This window comes from Meles meles, chromosome 14 (genome assembly GCF_922984935.1).
Source record: "Meles meles chromosome 14, mMelMel3.1 paternal haplotype, whole genome shotgun sequence".
Classification (NCBI taxonomy): domain Eukaryota; kingdom Metazoa; phylum Chordata; class Mammalia; order Carnivora; family Mustelidae; genus Meles; species Meles meles.
In genome coordinates, this window is record NC_060079.1 from 8,316,713 (window position 1) to 8,334,052 (window position 17,340).

The 17,340-nt window shown below is 40.8% G+C and overlaps 1 protein-coding gene across 1 annotated transcript in view; it reads right to left on the reverse strand.

The window, feature by feature from the left end:
• Nucleotides 1-542: 542 nt before the first annotated feature.
• The window catches only part of RNF6 (ring finger protein 6), a 29,485-nt gene continuing 12,687 nt past the window's right edge, over nucleotides 543-17,340 (reverse strand). Inside the window, exons 6-7 of the transcript XR_006814929.1 lie at nucleotides 4,281-4,400; nucleotides 543-996 (exon numbers count right to left, since the gene is read on the reverse strand). The gene's annotated coding sequence lies outside the window, so the exon portion shown is untranslated. The remainder of the gene's footprint in view (nucleotides 997-4,280; nucleotides 4,401-17,340) is intronic.

Genomic DNA, 17,340 nt, shown 5'->3' on the forward strand with positions numbered 1-17,340 from the left:
CTAAACTGGTATCCCCACCTACATATCCCCCACATGAAGGACTTGATATATTTGAAGACATCCAGAAAATTTCCCTTTTATTCATTAGTTGAACAAATTGAACACCTGTTGTATGTGGATGCTATATTCTAGGCTTCAGAGATACAGTGATTAATCAGCCAAAGTCCCCAATCTCATACTGCATTTCTTCTAGTGAAGGAAGCAGGTGAATAATCCAATAAACAGAAAGCCTTAGCATCACCTTGAATACTACCAAATCAGGTGGACCAAAATAATTTTTGAAAGAATTTTATATATGTTTTAAAAATCACCTGTTGGACCACCTGGGTGGCTCAGTCGGTTAAGGGTCTGACTCTTGATTTCAGCTCAGGTTGTGATCTCTAGGGTCGTGAGACTGAGCCCCACATCAGGCTCTGTGCTGGGCATAGAGTCTGCTTAAGATTTTCTCTCTCTTTCTCTCTCTCTCTCTCTCCCTCTGTCCCTCCCCTCCCCCCACCAAAAAAAAAAATTCCTGTCTGGCAATTATGGAGGGGGTGGGCAGAACTAGTTAGACCTTTGTACACATATTTTATATTTTAGAATTGTTTGCATTTTGAATAGTGGAAGAATACCAAAACCTTTTCAGAGCCATGGTTCTCTGAAGATCTTACTCTAGCCTTGAGGGAGAAACAACTGTAAATGAGGCAGATCGGTTTCTATTAGATTAAGCAAAGACGGCTTCCTGGAAAAAGTAGAGCCTTCCACGATGACCATCCAAGATTTCAGTAAGCCAAAACTAGTGGGGAAACATTCCATAGACTCGTACTGACACCATAGCAGCCAGGTGAGAGGGGGAATCAGGGCAGATAAGCCTCCTAGTTTGGGCATATGGCTGAAGACAGGGCATTTCCTCTAGTTGTTAAATAGAAGTCTTCGCAAAGGCACAGAGAAGGCTAGGAATTCAGTGGCAATGGGATAGCACAGTTCTGGCATCTCCCCGTACTATCTGTAAAGATCCTGTAAAGCAAGAAAGAACCAAAAGTCAGACGTGGAGGATGAGCAAGACACTTGGGAAGTTGGACTCCCCAGTCCGAGCATATTTTCTCACGTGACCGGCAGCCTATCAGCATAGGGAGGTCTGACCCTGTAGGGCTCAAAAGGAAGGTAGCATGAGCCCACCAATGCTCTCTTCAGAAATAACGTGAGGGTGTTTGCAGCACAAGAGTGACTTCCTACAGCATCCCTCTCTACAGCCTACAAAATCCAGGCCTAACCACCTTGGCTTGCTGTGGTGGAGTTTACCCGAGTCACTCACAACGCCAGGCTCTGACAATCTGTAAAGCAAAAGCTAGAGGATGCTCCAATGGGGGAGGCCATCGAGGCAATTTTCTTACTCATTTAACTTAAACGTTACCCTTTTCTCTTTCTAAATGCAGCCTCTCCCCATGCGTTCTCAGAGCTGGTAAGAGGGACCTGTCATTCCCACTCATAGTCTGCGCTGCTGTTTCTAAATGTCACTGAAATAATGTAAATAAACCTAACCAGTTTTCATTCAAATATCCTGACATAGAAAAATGAAAAAAAAAATCTGTTTATTTTCAATTCAGCTTTCCCAGAGGCTTTGGTGTTGACACAATAATATTAAAAGTTCACTGGACTGAGTTATCTGATGACACAGCTTCTCCATTGTTGGGAAAGTGATGCATTTTGTAATCAACATTTGAGGTCTCTCCTTTGATTTCACTTTCTTATTAGAATGCTTTGTTGCCAAATGATTAAGTTTGTGTATTTATTTTGGCATGTCTGCCTTTTAGATTCAGAAAAATTCTGACTTTTGTTTGGCTACAGATTGATGTCAGTCATGGTTCTGAAGACTTCTTAATGACTGCTGGAAATGTTTCTGGCTTTGTTTTTGTTGGGACCAAATTTGTATCCAGTGACGATAACCTCATTCTCAGAGTTTCTTATTTTTAAATTTTGTTGGGTCCCCAACGGGGTATGCTCACTTGAAACTACAAATTCTACTGTAAGTGGCCAGGTCTAAAATAAGAACAAAATGGTAGTACCGTGTTGGCTCCCTTACTCAGTGTCTGGGTAGATAGTGGTATGATACTGGCATCTTATTCTTTTTTGGTTCTCTACAAGGTTCTGGAAAACTCTGATCACTACCGACTCTTACTACCTGTATCACCACAGGGAACTTGGGCACGACTAGTAGCAAAGATCAATGGTTCCCTTTCCTGTGAGGCAAAGTGTAACCTTGCTGGGGCAGCCAACTATGACTTGTTTCTTCCCTTATTTGTACAGAGGTTTAGCTGTTAAAAGATGTAACATGATTGAGACAATTTGTGTGAACCAAGCTCAGCTCACTTAATTTCTACAATTACCATGGAAAATATTCCAACACTCCAAGTCTACTCTTAAACAGGAAATTGTTTCTCAGGCGAAGTTCCAGGGTTGACAGATCTAAGATGTGACCTCTACAGTATCAGATCCTTACAGACAACTGTAGCTTTAGACAGTGGGTGGGACCTGAGAGGGCTTGTTTGTAGGCACGTGTGAGACACTCTGAGGAGTCTCAGAGGAAGACTTTGAGAGGAGCTGGAGATCATGCGCTAGCTTGTGGAAATTTGGACTGTACAAAATGGCCTACTACTGTCAATTTTATCTGATTTGTCATTGTTCATCAATCACTTCTCTAATCTGAAAGATGTCATGGCTGGTGGATTTGTGGGTTCTTCTTTATCGTCACCATCACCATCATCACCAATGTTTTGATTCATTATTCATTCAGCATGAAACAGAAAAATCCAGAAATCCAAAGGGGGACTGAGTCATATGAAATGTCAGAGAACTAGAGTGAAAATCTACAAATTCGGAGAATACAGACTCATTATCCAGCTCCAGTGTTCATGTGGCCAAGCCTCATTAAAGGATGCCATAAAACTAAAATATTAAAAAACTGGTAGAGAAATAGATAATGTTCTATGGAACGTTATGCTCTATTTAGACTATTTCAGTTCAGGGGGAAGTGGTGGTGTGTGAGATAGATTATTAAATACAAGATGTTGGAATGATTGGCCCTGTGTGCGGGAGGGGGATGATTAAGGTAATTCTTCTCTCCAACATTCATAAAAATTAATTTCAGATGGATTAAATATGTGAATACATTCACTTACTAAACAAATGTGTATTAATCCATTACCATGTTCAAGTTGTTGTAGATGTAGCGGTAAACCAGACAAGAATCTCGGTTCTCAGAGTGCCTGGGTGGCTCAGTCAGTTGAGCACCCAACTCTTGGTTTTGGCTCAGGTCATGGTCTCAGGGTCATGGGATTGAGCCCTGCATGGGCTCTGCACTGGGCATGGAATCTGCTTGACATTCTTTCCCTTTCCCTTTCCCTCTGCCCCTCCCTCACTTGTGTGCACATATGTGCTCTCTCTTTCTAAAATAAATAAATCTTTAAAAAAAAAAGTAGGAGAATCTTGGTTTTCATGGAGGCTACATTCTAGTGCAGATTAAGACAGGAAGCATATTAGTAGGAATATGTGTTATGGAGAAAAACAAAGCAAGCAATGGGAATAGGGAATAGGGGTTTGCAATTTCAAATAGGATGTTTAGGGAAGGCAACACTACAAAGATAACATTTGCATAAAGACTTAAATACTGTAAGAAGGTGCTATGCAATTATGGAGGGGGAACATTTCAGGCAGAGATAGCATTTAATACAAAGCCCTAAAATGGGAGCATACTTGTTTCGGAAATAGCAAGGAGTGGCTGATGTGCAGTGAGTGCAGGGGAGAATAATAGGAAAGAAGGCCAGAGAGGTAGCCAGGGATAGAAGGCTGATGGCCATTATAAGAACCTTGGCTTTTTCAAGTCAGATGGGAAGTGGCATGATCTAATTATAATGGAATCTCTCTAGTTTTTGTTTTGGAAATAGAGTCCATGAAGGCAAAGTCAGGAGCGGGGAGACCTGTTAGAAGGCTACTGCATTACTCCAGCTGAAAGAGAGCAGTGGCTCAGACCAGAGTGATTGCAGTGAAGGTAGTGAGAAAGTGGTTGTTTCAGCCAGTAGGATTTGCTGATGGGCTGGATGTGAAGGCAAAGGAAAAAGAGGAGTACCCCTGTCTCTTGGTAATCATTCCCTTTTGGAATCCCCTCCTCTTGAGGGTGGGCTGGACCCAACCAACCTTCTGTTGGTTCTAACCAACAGAAGATGACAAAGATGACAGGATGCCACTTCGCTGAGTAGATTACATAATACTGTGACTTCTGTCTTATTACCAGACTCTGTTACCTTCTTAGCTTGCATGCTTGGATGAACTAAGCCGCCATGTTGGAGAGGCCCATGTGGCAAGGGATCGAGGGTGGCCTCTGGCCAATTGCCAGCTGGGAATGGAGGCCCTCAGTCCAACAGCTATAAAGAGAAATATTGTCAGATTTTATTTTATAATAATTATATATTTCTTAAGAAAAAAATTAATAAACAACATTTTAAAATATTCAACTAGGAATAAGAATTTATAACACATATAATCAACAAAATAGTAAATGAGTAATTACAATAACACATCTTAGTATTTTAACTTCATACAAGGTAATAAAAACTCATAACCCAATGAATATTAATTCAACGAATATATGTAAATGCACAACAATATCAGCAGGCAATTCACGGGAAAATATGACTTATAATTACATTCAAAGATGCTCAGCCTCACTAATTTAAAAAAATGCTAATTCAAACAACAAAATACCATTTTTCCTTCTCATAGCTCCATAAAGTACGTGCATGAATAACATACTTTATGTATACTGCAGTTTTTATAAACTGAAGATTTGTGGCAATCCTGCATCAAGTAAGTATGTTAGTATCATTTTTCCAACAGCATTTGCTCACTTTGTGTCTGTGTCACTTTTTGGTAATTCTTGCGGTATTTCAAACTTCTTCATTATTATATATGGCATGGTAATCTATAATCATTGATTACAACTCACTGAAAGATAATGGTTAGCTTTTTTTTTTAGCAATGAAGTATTTTTAATTAAAGTATGCACATTGTGGGACGCCTGGGTGGCTCAGTTGGTTAAGCGGCTGCCTTCGGCTCAGGTCCTGATCCCAGCGTCCTGGGATCGGGTCCCACATCAGACTCCTTGCTCAGCAGGGAGTCTGCTTCTCCCTCTGCCTCTGCCTGCCTGTCTGCCACTCTGTCTGCCTGTGTCACTCTCTGACAAATAAATAAATAAAATATTTTTTTAAGTATGCATTTTTTTAGACATAATGCTATTACACGCTTAATATCTACAGCATAGTATAAACATAATTTTTATATGCACTGCAAAACCAAAGAATTTACTTGACTCATTGCAATATTATATTTATTGCAATATTAGCTTTATTTCAGTGGTCTGGAACCAAACCCACAATATCTCCCCCCGAGTTATGCCTATGCTAATATTTCCCATTTCATAAATGAAGAAACTGAGCCTTCAAGAGGTTAGTAACTTGCTCCAGGTCACACAGTAATTCAGTTGCAAAACCAGAATTTGAAACCAGTGTGTCTTTCTGCAGAGCTAATTGTCCTAACCATTGTACCATCATGGGGTGATATGTAAACCCCCATCATCTCCCCTCTTATATATACACACACCCACACATATACACACAGTCATGTACAGGACCATCTTTTGTAATTTCTCTAAAGATGACCTTATTTATTTGAACCTAATTTTCCTTGGACATGTTATATGAGTTATTCTTTTCAGTCAGATCCTGATAAGATAAACCAAGGATCCTGTGGGGGACATACCACACAGATTAAGATATATATAATAGAGGACCCCAAAGTAGAAGAGAATTAGAGTCATAAAAATATTTAAAGATAGAATAACCAAAGTTTTCCAAAATTTGATTAAAACTCACAGATCCAAAAAGTTCACTGAACATCAAATAAAATAAATTAAAATAAAACTACCTAGGTACACTGTAGTCACACTGCTGAGAACCAAAGATAAACCAAAACCCAAAAGATAAGGAACCATTGTAGTCACACTGCTGAGAACCAAACTACCTAGGTACATTGTACAAGATGAAAGCAGCAAGATAAAGAAGGTATCAAAAAACATACATTGCTGGGCGCCTGGGTGACTCAGTGGTTTAAGCAGCTGCCTTCGGCTCAGGTCATGATCTCAGGGTCCTGGGATCGAGTCCCGCATCGGGCTCTCTGCTCGGCAGGGAGCCTGCTTCCCTCTCACTCTCTATGCCTGCCTCTCTGCCTACTTGTGATGTCTCTCTGTCAAATAAATCTTTAAAAAAAAATACATTGTTTCTGATGAGAAACAATATAGGGCCAGAAGTCAAAGATACAAAATCTCCAAAGTGCTGAAAGGGAAACTTTATCAATCCAGAATGTTATGTCCAGAGAAGGGAACCTTCAGAGATAGGGGAGAAATAAAATATTTTCAAATAACTGAAAGTAATGGGAGTCCCAGACAGTGTTACAGGGCAAGGGAAAAAAAAATGGTATACATATCAAAAAGGGGGAAAATGTATTTGCATATGAAATGATTGGTACACAGAATATAAGAATCTTTAAAAAGCTACTAGAATAAGTGAGTTTAGCAAAATAAGAGAATATAAGCTCAAAATACAAAAACCAATTGCATTTCTATATGCTAGTAATGAAGAGCTAGAAATTAAAATTGTACAAAAATAGCATTTACAATGACTTCAGACAATGTGAAATACGAAGGCATAAATTTAACAAAATACACAAAAAATACAAATCATACAATGCATGGGCATTCCCCAAGAATCGAAGCAAATAAAAACTAATCATGTTGTTCCTCAGAAAATTAAAATAGGATTATCATATGATCTAACAATCCCATCTATGGGTATGTATCCCAAAAGTAGTGAAAAGAAGAGTGAAAAAAAGAAGAAAAAAAGAAGAGTGAAAAAGTAGTGAAAAGAAGAGCCATCTGTACCCCAATGTTTATAGCAGCAATGGCCACGGTCGCCAAACTGTGGAAAGAACCAAGATGCCCTTCAACGGATGAATGGATAAGGAAGATGTGGTCCATATACACGATGGAGTATTATGCCTCCATCAGAAAGGATGAATACCCAACTTTTGTAGCAACATGGATGGGACTGGAGGAGATTATGCTGAGTGAAATAAGTCAAGCAGAGAGAGTCAAGTATCATATGGTTTCACTTATTTGTGGAGCATAACAAAGAACATGGAGGACATGGGGAGATGGAGAGGAGAGGGAGTTGATGGAAATTGGAAGGGGAGATGAACCATGAGAGACTGTGGACTCTGAAAAACAACCTGAGGGTTTTGAAGGGGCGGGGGTGGGAGGTTGGGGAACCAGGTGGTGGGTAATAGGGAGGGCACGTACTGCATGGAACACTGGGTGTGGTGCAAAAACAATGAATACTGTTACGCTGAAAAGAAATTTTTAAAAAGTGAGAAGAAAAAAAAATTAAAAATAGAAAAAAAAAAGAAATGAAAGTAGAGACTTTGTACACCCATATCCATGGAGGCATTGTTTACAATACCTAAAATGTAGAAGAAATGCAAGTATCAATCAGTGGATGACTGGGTAAACAAAATGTGGCATGTGTGTACAATGGAATATTAGCCTTAAAAAAGGAAATTCTGACACATGGTACAACATGGATGAACCTCGAAGACATTATGCTAAGTGACATAGTGAGTTGCAAAAGGGCTTAAAAATGCTGTAAAAAATACTACATGATCCCACTCATCTGAAGTACTTAATGCAGCTAAATTTGTAAGGACAGAAAGTAGAATGGTGGTTGCCAAGGGGCTGGGGCAAGGGGGAAATGAAGAGTTTGTGTTTAATGCTATAGAGTTTCCATTTTACAAGATGAAAAGAGTTCTGTTGTTAACAGTTGCGCAACAGTTTAAGTGTACTCAATGCCACTGAATGGACACTTAAAAATGCTTAATGGTTCCATGTATTTTACACAGTTTTAAAAAACGAGTTATGTTGCATGTCTGACTGAGAAATCAGGGGCCACTGATCGCCCTAAGACACAGAGTTGTCAGGTAAAAATACAGTGCGTCCCATGCAGGATTTGGGATGTACTTGTATTATAGAAATGATTTGTGGTTTCTCTGAGACCTAGATTTAATCGTTTATCTCAGGTTTTTATTTGCTAACATGGGCAATCCTATTCAAGAGGCCACACTTGCCATTTGAACCAGAACTTCCTTTGAATGAAGAAAGGGGCAGTAGCATTCTAAGAAACAGGAAACCCCAAAGAACACTTTTTCACTTGTGTTACCCCCTGTGTTAGCCAACTACTTACACTGAGAATGAAGACCTAGGACCTAAAAGGAACAGAAAAGATCAGGCAGGTAGAGTTCCTGCTCCTTTCAGCTCTTTCTCAGTCATCACTAAGCCTAAGGTAGCCTTGCCACAAAGTGCATGTGTCGAGAAGAGAAATAGAGTTGACTTAGTTTTGCTCAGTGTTCCTACTGCTTTCCTAAGAGCTAAATAAATATATGCTCTATGAACTCCAAACTGTGTGATTTCAGTGATTCCACATACCAGCTAAAAGCTCTTGGATTTGTACCTAAAACTGGCTGTTTGGGATTCTTTCATGAGACCGTCAGTCAGGTACGGTTACACTTACAGGTCCTAGAGACAGGAGACACACAAGGTGAAATCTGAGATGCCAGCGTGGTCAAGAGGCGGAAAATGGGCGGGGTGGTGGTTACGAGTGCCAGCAGGGGGTGGGGCCAGGTGGGGTGCACTTAGACCAGGGTCTTTATTGGTGTTTCCTTGGAGAAGTTAAGACAGGGCAAGAGAACAACCTAGGATAGACTAATCTGAATAATTTCTGGAGGCTTTGGACCACTGGGGTGGTCTCTAGTTATCTGAAAACGTGTGAAGATAAAGTCATAGGAATATAGCCTACTGGGGTGCGATGCGCCAGGGAGAGGAGGTATGGCTCTGGATTGGACAGTTGGTGTATCAACAGCATGCTCAGGCTGAATTCATTGCTATCTTTAAGAATTGGCTAGCCCACGTGGATGGAACTAGAGGGTATCATGCTTAGTGAAATAAGTCAATCGGAGAAAGACAACTATCGTATGATCTCCCTGATATGAGGACGTGGAGATGCAACATGGGGGGTTAGGGGGATAAGAGAGGAATAAATGAAACAAGATGGGATTGGGAGGGAGACAACCCATAAGTGACTCTTAATCTCACAAAACAAACTGAGGGTTGCTGGGGGGAGGGGGGTTGGGAGAGGGGAGGGGGTTATGGACATTGGGGAGGGTATGTGCTATGGTGAGTGCTGTGAAGTGTGTAAACCTGTATAAAAATACATTATATGTTTATAAAAAAATAAGAAATAAAAGAAAAAAAAAGAATTGGCTAGCCCAGGAGGGCATGCACTCCCTAGTTGGAAAAGATTTTTAAGATGTCAGAATGTGATAATGTACAGGGGGGAAATACACACACACATATACACACACAATGCAATTGGCCCTCTGATTTTTAACACCATATTAAGGAAAGTTTGGGGTGATAGTAATGGAGGTTTTTGGATTAGGAGTTTAGGTTGCCCTAAATATTTTATTATGAGCGTAGAGAGGAGGAACAGAAGTAGAAGTACAAGGAGTCTCCCCAGGCAGGCCCATAACTACATTTCCCATCAACACGACATTAGCCAAGAAAAATAGATCCCAAATTTTGAAGGTTTTAAATAATATCTTGGAGGAGTTCAAAGTTTGTTAGAAATATGTTCAAGTCAAGGTGGTAGGTCTGGCAGTTATGTTGTCAAAGGGTATGAAATGATAAGTTCCTAGAGTATATATTAAGACTAGTGGTTCTGTGTGTAATCAAGAGGAAACAATCGTTTGGTAGTGGTCTGAGATGCAAGGTGGGAGATCGTGGTGGGAAGCTGCAGGTGGGTAGTAGGAGGGTCAAAGTGTTGACTAATATGAAGCAAGGCCTCCTGGGGAAAATGATAATCTCCATTAATTTTTAGAATGGCACAGAGAGTAGTAACTTCTACCAAATTCCTTGTGGCATGGGAGTGCAGGATACATATCTGAGAAGAGAACAAGGAATACACCAGGATCCCGGGCTAAACAGACAGTGAACTCAGAAACATAACAGAATCCCTTCTATTAAAGGAAGGAAAGCAAACATGCCTTGTGTCCAATTTGTGTCTAAGGAGAGGCAGTCTGGGGTCATCTTAGTATCCAGGGTGAAGTATCTCTCACGCAGTAGCCGAAGTCATCTCCAATGGTGAGTCTTGGGTAGAGTCCGCATTGTCTGAGGTGACGTCATCAGCAGCAGTGCGCGCCCCCGGCCAGGATGTGGGACTGGGGTATACTTTTCAAGTGGGTACTTACTGGAGTTTATGCGGGTCTCAGCATTTGCCACATTTGGTTGAAACAAATGTTTACTGGAGTGTAAATGAGTGAAAGTACCCAGATCAGGAATAATAAGATCAGACTTAACAGAGTTTTGTATTTTGTTTTTGTTTTTGTGGAAGTTCAGGTTCAAATGGGTCCCCTGTCAGGTGGCAGGTGCCTGGCCCAGGTGACAGTCTATGGTTAATGTGTCCTGGGAGAGTGGGAGAGTATAAATCGGCTAGCCTAGGAGGGAGCAGTCTCTCTCCAGCCAGAAAGGCATTTGAGGTGTCCAAACATCATAACACAAAGAAGGTTTTCCATATATATTTTTTCCCATATATATATATGGAAAATTTTCTTTGTGTTATGATGTTTATATATATATATACACATACACATATATATGTGTATATAAAATACATATATATTTCTTTGACATTGCATAGTATAAAGATGAAATAGCCGTAAACTTCATGCTAATAATTAATAACATGAACAAATAAAAACCACCATGACAAGTCAAGAGAAACTGCAGAAGAAAAGAGCCTTATATTTCCTGCCTTTTGAACAGTAACCACACATTTGAATTTGCAACAGATCTAGCAAATTACGCAGCTGGCTCTGGCTTATACATTTCTGGTAGGAATGTCAATGGTATGACCATTTTGGAAAACACTTTAGTGACTTCTTGTAAAGTCAACCATGCATTTACCACATGACCTGGAAAGAGAAGCTGGCTAAGCTAAAAGTTGGTCACATTTGCAGCCTTCTGAAGAAAGTGAAAGATATCTTATGATCGGCAGCCCTACCAGGAACACAGAGAATGGAGAAAGAGTATTTCCCCTAAAAGAATGGAGAAAGGGGTGCTAAGCAAGCAGCAATGATGAGTCAGAAAATGAATAAAGAGAGAAGAGAGAATGTTCTATTACAAAAGGCAGCACTCAAATTCCAGGTTCCTGCTTTGATTCAATCCCTTTTTTGATTCAAGCCTACATTATCTAGAGGGGCACCTGGGTGGCTCAGTGGGTTAAGCCTCTGCCTTCAGCTCAGGTCATGATCCCAGAGTCCTGGGATCGAGCCCCGCATCGGGCTCTCTGCTCAGCCGGGAGCTTGCTTCCTCCTCTCTCTCTGCCTGCCTCTCTGCCTACCTGTGATCTCTGTCCGTCAAATAAATAAATAAAATCTTAAAAAAAAAAAGACATTATCTGGAAAAATGACTGCTTTCTGCAAATAATTGCTTGTAAATTGCACCGAGGCAACCAAACATGGATCAAACATATTCAAACACATATGGGCCACTAGTCCCTAGGAGTATAGAGTTATTAATGATTTTACTTAAAAGCAGTGTAACTAAGAGGCAGGCTTGGGCTCAGATTCCTAAAATAGTAATTCAGAATTCATGAGGCCTAATAAGTGTCTGAGATTTTATGTTGCTGCCCAGAAGTTTGGTTTCAAAAGCCAGTTGACTGATACTCCAGTGAACCAACTATGAGACCTGTCTAGAAGCTTCAGGGACTGACTACTTATTCCCTCCTGGGAGGACAAAGACAAGCTGCCTATGAGGGGTGTGGTTCCAGACCCCTGCATGGTGGAAGGAGGAGAGCCCTTCTGCCCTTATTCTGAGAGGGTAGCTCTATCCTGCCTTGAAGCAGTCTGGCCCAAACTGAAGAGCCTCCAATGCAAATTTGGAGAACCAAGGTCTGTTTTTGGCGCCGCCACTGGCCTTTTGGGTGACTTGGGCCAATTACTCCCTTTTCTATACTTCAGTTTCTTCCCAAATAAGCATAAATTATTCTTAACCAACCTAGTCTCAAGTTGGTTTACACATGAGATAACTAGCATGAACTCTCTTTCGGAAAATGAAATTTCATAGAAAATTGAAATGATGTGATACTTATTATCAGTAGCTCTAGAGAGTGGGGCTGTACCCTCCCCTTGGTTATGGGAGAAGATAAAATAAGGACCGCATTTGGATTTGGAGAACGACCTTTCACCATACTGCTATTCATGAAATAAGGATTAAAGAGTTCTGTGGCTATGCCAGCTTCCTGAAAACCCAGGAAATGCTATGAATCCAGAAAAGGCATTAGCTGTTAAAACTCAGAGATGGACTATTTTAACAATGATAAAAGGCAGCTTCTTATCTCTTGCCTCACAGCATCACTAAAACAAAAACAAAAACAGAAATAAAAACCTTTAACTGATTCCCAGAAGCACAGACTTTGCAGAAAAGCTGGAGGAGACAGAGGGTCAGTGAGCAAGAATAAAAATAGTATGGTACATTTGGGAAGGAAAAATAGAGACCTCATTATCACACTGGCAGATACTGAGAATAAATAATGAACAAAAGTACCTCAAGGCTTAGCCAAATGGATCACAAACTGGGTATGAGTCAGCAACCCAAGTCCTTTTATTAGTAAAGCTCAAAACTGAGTATAATGCTAATATTTTATGCTGATGTTTATGAAGCACTTACTATGGGCCATGGACTCTTAGTGTATTCATGCATTTAATCCCACTGGGTAGGTGTGAGTGTTATTCGACTCATTTTCCCGAGTGAGGAAAATGATGACCAGAAAGTTGGAGTATTTCTACAAGTTCTCCTAGCCCTTAGGTGGCAAATCTGAGACTTGAGCTGATATCTGTCTCCAGAATCTGTGTTCCTAATCTCAGTATTGTAAATCGACTCCCAAAGATCACCCTGCTCACATAGAACATGGGTTGCAGTTCTGGGTTTTGGCAAAGGGCCTTGGCAAACCTTATGCGAATTCAAAGGATAGCAGTGAAAGGAGCAAGATTATTTAATCTGGAGAAGAGAAAGCTAAGATACGATCCAGAGCCGTGTTAACTTATTTGATGGCAATTGGAATCAAGGAATGGAAAACCAGTATGGGTGGTTTTGGAGAGCAAAGAAGGAGTCAGAGTAAACCAGGATCAAACTGGGATCTAGAAGTTTCTAGAAGTGAAGAGCGTTAAATATTTGTGGTGGTCATGAAGCTGCACCACTCAAGAGAACCTTGATGGGGGAGCATAAGTGACTGTCAACCTCCAGGTGTCACATTATTGGGTCTCCCTGGCACTCTGGCCCTTGCCATGCGGACCTCCAGGCTGCCCCTAGCCAATGACTGAGCCTGAGGAGGTACAAGAGCTCCCCCCATCAGCCTTGACTTCCCACCTGAGAGTCTCAGAACTCCACTGCAGTCTGAAGCTTTTCCTACCTAAGCCTCTTCTACACCCTTCCTTTTTTAGGTAACAGACCTATATCCCAGCCTGGAAGTTCTCACCTATGTCTGCTCCCTTGCCTTTCTCCTTAACAGGTGTTCCCCCAGTAAATCCCTTGCATGTAATCCTGTGTTGGTGTTCACTGCTCAGAGACCCAAACTCATGCAATATTGAGTGTGTAGTAAAAGGGAAATGATACCTTTGTCTTTAAAAGCAAGTGTGGTAACTAGTGATTGAGAAACTTTAAGTACAGGCTTTCAGGGCCCAAAGAAAATGTGCTTAGAAAACGGCCCATCTTCTCCTAGGCCTGAAATTCTAGGAGTTTATATTTGGGACACGAATATAACAGATTGAATGTTCTCAGCTTTATTTTTTTAAGAAAAATTCACTTCGTTATAAAAGCAAGAATTAGGACCTCAAGGTATTATCTGAAGGACAATGAGAAATGCCTGAAATGACATCTTCATTGCACCTGTCCCCACCTGTGATCTGAAACCTGCACTGCTCTAACGGATGCTATTAAAATTAATCAGATTAATCAAATTAATCAAAAGGGAGCAGCAACCAATACTCATTAGTAACAGACAGCTGTAGATCTGAGGTTTAAGCCCTCACAAACCAGCTTTGGAACTCTACTGTATCCTTGGAACAGCGTGACTCAGCTCAAACTTCCTAAAGAGTCAGATAACCCATGGCTCAGCATTTGTCCTGACTAGGTGAGAAGAGGCCTTTCCCTAGAGTGAGTCATCAGCCTTATAAGACCCCTAGTTAGACATATTTTGACAGTGAAAAGAAGGGGTTAGAGCTTTGAATAATTCTTTGTAATTAATAAAGACATTAAAAAAAATTACAGGGGCACCAGGGTGGCTCAGTGGGTTAAGCTGCTGCCTTCGGCTCAGGTCATGATCTCAGGGTCCTGGGATCGAGTCCCGCATCGGGTTCTCTGCTCAGCAGGGAGCCTGCTTCCCTCTCTCTCTCTTTCTCTGCCTGCCTCTCTGTCTACTTGTGATCTCTCTCTGTCAAATAAATAAATAAATAAATCTTTAAAAAAAAATTACAAAGGATATTATGTCTTGCTTCTAACAATCTGTGTGACCTTGGATAAATTATTCAGGCTTTCCAGATCTCTCTTTCTCTCTCTCTCTCCTTTTCTCTCTCTCTCTCTCTCTCTCTCTCTCTCACACACACACACACACACACACACACACACACATTCTGCATTTTGGGTGTCAACATTATAAAATCATTGAAGTTGTAATCCTCACCCCGTATTAAGGGGTTGGTTATTTTTTGTTTCTCATGAGGACTGGCCGTTTCAGAAAATGCCTTTTCATAGGTATATAGTACACTTCCCTTAGGAGGATGTGGTAATTATCCCTCTCTGCATACTGAGTTGAGAAGGTTAAACCTCTGTTCTCACCTGAACTGGTTAAAAAGCTTCATGACGATGTTATATTGAATAAGGTGTTTGCTATCATCAGCTCCCAAGATACAAACAACTCTACTATCAAACAATCACAAAGAATAAACACTCTTTAAGATTAAACCTAAAACCTTCTTCTTTGCAAGGAAAAAAAAAATCTGAGTACAGTTAATGGTGAGACACATTTAGAATTAAGCTGTAAAAGGGCCAACCTGTTCTGCCAAGGCACTGGCAACCACCAAGCCCCTTTCCCACTTGCCTGTGTGGTTCTCCCCACTGTCAAAATGACCAGCCTCTCTGCCAGCTCTTTGGCCGGAGGGCCCTTCACCCCCTCCCAGTGGTTGGGGATGGGAGTCAGGAGAGAGAGATGGAGGCAGTGAGAGACAAGAAAAGCAGAGCACACCCAACCAAAGCCACCATTTACAGAGCAAGGTGACCCAAGGCAGAACTGGGGGCTTGGTTTAGCCACTGTGGTAAGTAAACAGAGCCGCCAATGAGGAAAGGGCAACTTGAAATTTGAGAAAGACATCCTTGAGGTACCTGGCTCGCCCAGTCCGTAGAGCTTGTGACTCAGTCTTGGGGTGGTGAGTTCAAGCCCTACTCGGATGTAGAGCTTTCATTAAAAAAAAAAAAAAAAAAAAAGTAAAAGAAAGGCTTCCTTTATAGAGTCTCAACCACCACCTTTCAACATTCAAGATAAATTTTTTAAAAATACTTTCTTCAATTTCATTCTTGTTCTCTTTGTTAACTTGCAGGAATATTAGTTTTTTCTGCTTTCAGCTGCACTTAAATCGTACTTCAGAAACACTCTGGGTAATGTAGATTTTTGTGGGCTGGCCTGGGAGCCTTCCCCCTCTTGCCTCAAACCACAAACATATGATACTGTATCTATGGTAAATGTGTTCTGAGTTAAAAAAAAAAAAAATCTTACAAACAAGCTTTTAATGTAAGAGCCATTTGTAAGTCAGGGCCTACCTATTTATGGCACTTTTATTCATTTACTTATTAAATATATACTGAGTGACCTACTATATGTACCAGGCATCATGCCAGGTGCTGAGAATAATTTCAAGGAACTCACAGTTCTTTGCAGAAGACAGTGTAGCTGAAGTGCATAATGGGGAGGGGAGCAGGGCCACATCATTACTTTCATGGGCTCTCAGCACTTTTGCCTTCCTGGGCCCTTTCCCCCATAAAAAAATATTAAAATTATATTCTATTACTATTATTAAAGATAAATATAATACAGTTTGAATTATATTTTTTTCTGACTTTAAAAAAAATTAAAACACAAAAATGTGATCCTAGAATTCAGGAGAACATTCTGAGCTATAGATGGAGATGTGGGTGTGTGCAGAAAAGATAGCCTTAGGCCTGTATGCAAGATTGACCCTTCGCCAGTATCTAGTAACTTGATTTGGGGAGGGTTTCCACCATTCCTTTACTGATAAAAGTGCCTCAATGTACCTAAACTGTGTAAACAATATGTTTTATGCTTATATTTCCTTTCTTTCTAGGAGTCTAGAATTTCAGTACATGACAGGCAGAGGTGCTTATGTGACCAACCCCCAGTAAAAACTTTGGGCACTGAGTCTGTAATGAGCTTCCCTTGCAGACAACACTTCTCCCATGTCCCATTGGGTGCTGGAGGAATGTGTGTGTGTCTTGTGTGATTCCACTGAGATAGGACTCTTGGAAGCTTGCCTGGTTTCCTCCACACTTCATCACATGTGCCTTTTTCCTCTGATTTGTCTCCTTCTCTTTTAATAAATCTTAGCTGTGAGCACAACTATGTATGTGGTATCCCATGAGTCCTGGCCAACCACTAAGCTGGGGGTGGTCTTGGGATGTTCCACCACAGAGACTTATCAGGAAGATTGGGTAACTTCAATGCTGGGACTCAAAATAGAATTAAACCTCTCCCAAGCAACATGATTGCAGTTGACTGGCCATGTGACCTGAGTCAGAGTAGAATGGTCACTCTGCCTCATCCTACATACAAAAATGAACATTGCAAAGCACACTGTCTGAAATGCAGCAAAGGGACAAGGGTAACACTCAAGGGAAGACTAAAGAAAAGCTCCCAACTACGCCAGTAGCAAAACCTACTTTGCTAAGAATTAGAGTGGTAAGATTCCCAAAAATTGTTGCAAGGGCCATGGCTAGTCCCTCTAGCAAATCAAGAATACAAGATTTCTGGCATATGAAACAAGACCCCAACTGAAATTGTTAAGGAGCTGATTAAAAAGTTTTGAGGAAGTTATCTAAAAAGTCCCTAACCTGTTACATAGAGACTTAGGACTGTT